The sequence below is a fragment of the Nelumbo nucifera genome, chromosome 7 (assembly GCF_055504915.1).
Source record: "Nelumbo nucifera cultivar China Antique chromosome 7, China Antique-T2T, whole genome shotgun sequence".
NCBI lineage: Eukaryota > Viridiplantae > Streptophyta > Magnoliopsida > Proteales > Nelumbonaceae > Nelumbo > Nelumbo nucifera.
The window spans coordinates 10,355,421-10,359,174 of NC_142655.1; the positions used below are offsets into that span (position 1 = coordinate 10,355,421).

A 3,754-nucleotide genomic window follows, 5' to 3' on the forward strand; every position below is an offset into this window, starting at 1 on the left:
GACAATGTTTCATAATTTCCATAGAAATCATGCAATTTCGTGAAAATTATTTTCCATTGCAAGATTTCCAATTTCTCTCGTGCCCAGAATGCTGGTTTCATCTTTGTATAGACTTGTAGAAAGAAAATTAGAAGCTGTGTTTGGTAGCGATGCAAATCCCGGCCCGTATCCGTGCTATATTATATTCCACCCAATAAACTTTTGTAAATGGTTGAAAGAAATGTAAATAAAATTGTCAATTGATGTAAAATTGTAAACATGTCAATTTTTACATGGAGAAAATCGATGAAAAATTTACATAGATTTTTTCAATAATAAATATTTTTCTCTTTTCCATAAAAAATCCATATCTTTCAATGTTTCTACCCCATTCAACGGTAGGAATCATCATTTTTACCGCAAATATGTATTTAGTTAATTACATCTCTACTTTCTCTGATTAAAGAACGTGGAACACACATCGTGGATGATGTTTGGCACAAGGTTTAAAATTTTGATAAGAACGTTCGATACGGAGTGTATCATATCTTATCTTTTAAAAATAGATACTGGATATGTATGGAAATTGTGTGTATCATTTTTTTTCATATGTACCGGACTCATATCGGAGGCGTATCAGGACGTATCGGTAGTGTATCAACGAAAAAGATACAACCAAAAACTGAAAAAAAAATAAAGGGGAAAAATAAGATTCTTTTACACCCAAATGACTCTAAGACTCTAAACTTTATTCCTAGAGTGCTAGATTTGCAAAATTTTGCAAGAAACAAGTGTGGATCATTATTTTTTTGAAGATTTTTCAAATTTTGAAAAAATAGGTAATTTTTTTTCAATTTTTAATAATATCTTATGATTTCTTTTTTCTTGAATGTATAAATTTATGTTGATCTACATTTCTTACATCCAAAATCCCATTTTTTTGTTATTTGTAGATTTATGGAAATTTCATGAGATATGGGAAAATATAAATTAACAAAAAATTTGAAAATATAATTTTTTCTCTACGTATAAAGACTAAATATGTTTTAAATCTATAGATTTATTTATCATATCCATAGAGCAATTGAAATTTCTTATTTAATAAATATTTTTTGAATATATTATGTAATGTTTATTTATTTATTTATATTTTTTGAAAATAAATAATAAATAATGATTATTTAAATAATAAATAATTATTAAATATATTTTCACTTAGAAATTGTGTTAATGCATATTTTATGGTTGGATAAGAGAGTTGGTTTTTTCCCATCCCATTAAACATTAAAACTTAAGAATTATAATTTATAAATTATAGTTAAGTATATGATTTTTAATGAAATTATAATTAACTACAATATATTTCTTCCTAAAACCATTAAAATATATTAATTTAATGTATATACGCCTCATTTAAGTCTTATATTTAGTGTTGTTATGTATTTTTATGATTTATTAAAATATTTATAGTGTTTCAAAGTGTATGTATGCATATTTTAATTTTTTTTCTGATAAGCATGCATATCAAGCATATCTCAATATGTATCTTAAAATTGCATTTCTTATACACTTGATGTTTCCGATACTTTAAACCTTGATTTGGCATCGAAAGTTATTCCTCTTTGCTGATTATTCAAAATTGGTAACCAAAAATTGTTGGTTGGTATCATTGATGTCAAGTTGATTTCTGAAAAATCAATTTTAAATCTGTTTGATACTAATTTTCAAGCGCCGATTATTTTTATATTAAAGTTATCATTCAATGCCACGTTGAATGTCATATCATCCTCAAAAAGTCGGAATTAATTAGAGTTTATAAGAAATCACAAAAAAATGATATCCCTAAAAGGGATGGTTTTAATAATCAATTTTTAGCTAATTTCCTGAAAATTGCCAAAAATCAGTCCAGCAAACAGAAATTTCAACGCAGATTCCTGGCTCCAACATGACAGTAATTTTCAACAAATCATCATATGCCAAATATCACCCAATATACCAGAATTCTTTTCCTTTTCAATTTTTTGGTAAAGTAGCTTTATGCCCCCACGTGATGTACGTGCACGTGAAGACTATTGGCACTCACAGCTTTTGGGAAGGGCGAAGGGATGCTAACTAACCACCTACCCCAGACACGGTCGTTGGTGGGTGGGGGGAGGGCGTAGTGCGTTAGCTGGGTGGATGCAATGAAATTCTTTTCTCTACCTCCATCGCCATCTCTGTTACAAATTGATACATCATAACATAAACGATTAAAATCCATGAATTACTACTGGGTTGAATTTGCATAAACTAAACAAGATACAATATATAGAGCTTGATTTGAATTATCATTAATTAGAGCACTGGTGTTTTCCGATACATTTCCATCTCTGCTATTGCAGCACTGCTCTTAAACAAATACAGTCTAATATATATTGGATCGCAACGATGTTAGGGTAATCACTGTTTGATATAAGCTCGATCGCTCTGCTTAATCCTCCAATTATCCGATTCACTTCACTCCACTAGCTCCTGAAAACACAAGCCCAAAACAACTTCAAAAACAACACTTTTGCTAGCTCTCTGTTTGATCGCTCTGTGAACATAAAGTTTCTATGATTACATCTGTATCGCTTTATACTGCGAAATCAGAAACACAATAATATATATATATACCGATTGTGAAACCAGCAGAAACTCTTAAATCTTGAGATACCCATTCAGGCAGAAGGTGAATCACAGCCTGAATCTGGAAAAGTAGTAGATAGATGAAGCAGGGATAGCTGGGGATCGGCCTGCACAATCTCATCTTGCGTTGGTACTCTGTCCTTGATGCCTCGTTTTTCATTCTTGTCCCCATCAGTTGAAAACTGAACAGAAGGAAGCAAATCAGCGGGGAAGAAGTTGCATTGAAGGTTGTCACGGACTCTTGATCGGAGCTGTTCTACTTTGGGTTTTCCTTCTCTTGTGCGGGCTTCATGGGGAAGAACTGGTTGCCGAGTCTTGTCTCCACCGGCTGCAAATTGAGCAGAGTTAAGTAAATCAGTGGGGAAGAAGTTGTAGGGAAAGCTGGCCATTGATTCCCAGCTGTGAAGAAAGAAAGTTTATGGAGATGATCTGAGGAAAGAGGAAGACAAGGAGCTAATTTATATAGAAACAGATGGGTATTGAGTGGCCTCCAAGCTCATTTTTATTTTTTCATTTATTTGTTTATTATTTATTTTTTAGGGAAGAATACATGTGGAGAGACAAAGATAAATATATATATATATATATACATATTTTTATACTTGCACGTTTGGTAGAATTCTTTATATTTCACGTTTGGACATCTTAGATTGGAAAAATATCTGGTGGGCCTTGTTTAATTTTTGTGGCTGAAAAATTTTCAGAGCATCACTTACAACTGCCTAGGGAATCTTTTTCTTCTCTTATAATCCGTTAATATTGAATCTTGTGGGGAATGTCTTGACTATTGTGTATGGGCTATAGCCTACCCAGCTTATAGGAACCCTATTTGCATTTTGGGCCCCCATAACAGATGTCTACTCACAACACATTATCTCAGTGTATTGGAAACATCTTTACATGCATGATATTATATAAGTGGATGAGATGTTTTGCATGTATAGGTGCGATGGTATATGAATAGAGTAGGCAGAGTTATTGTGGGTAGAAGATCTGAACTCCCCATAACATATCAATAATATTATTATTTTTAATTTCTAATATTTTATTTGAAAAAGCAGAAGTGTTATTGTACCATTGTGTATAATATGAAAATTCTGATCAGAAA

At 31.6% G+C, this 3,754-nt stretch overlaps 1 long non-coding RNA gene across 1 annotated transcript; it reads right to left on the reverse strand.

The window, feature by feature from the left end:
• Positions 1–2,278: 2,278 nt before the first annotated feature.
• On the reverse strand, positions 2,279–3,399 carry LOC104608878 (uncharacterized). Its single transcript, XR_737172.2, has 2 exons — positions 2,635–3,399; positions 2,279–2,490 (listed from the first exon to the last, which is right to left on the reverse strand). It is a non-coding gene; the product is annotated as an uncharacterized LOC104608878 (long non-coding RNA).
• Positions 3,400–3,754: the final 355 nt, after the last annotated feature.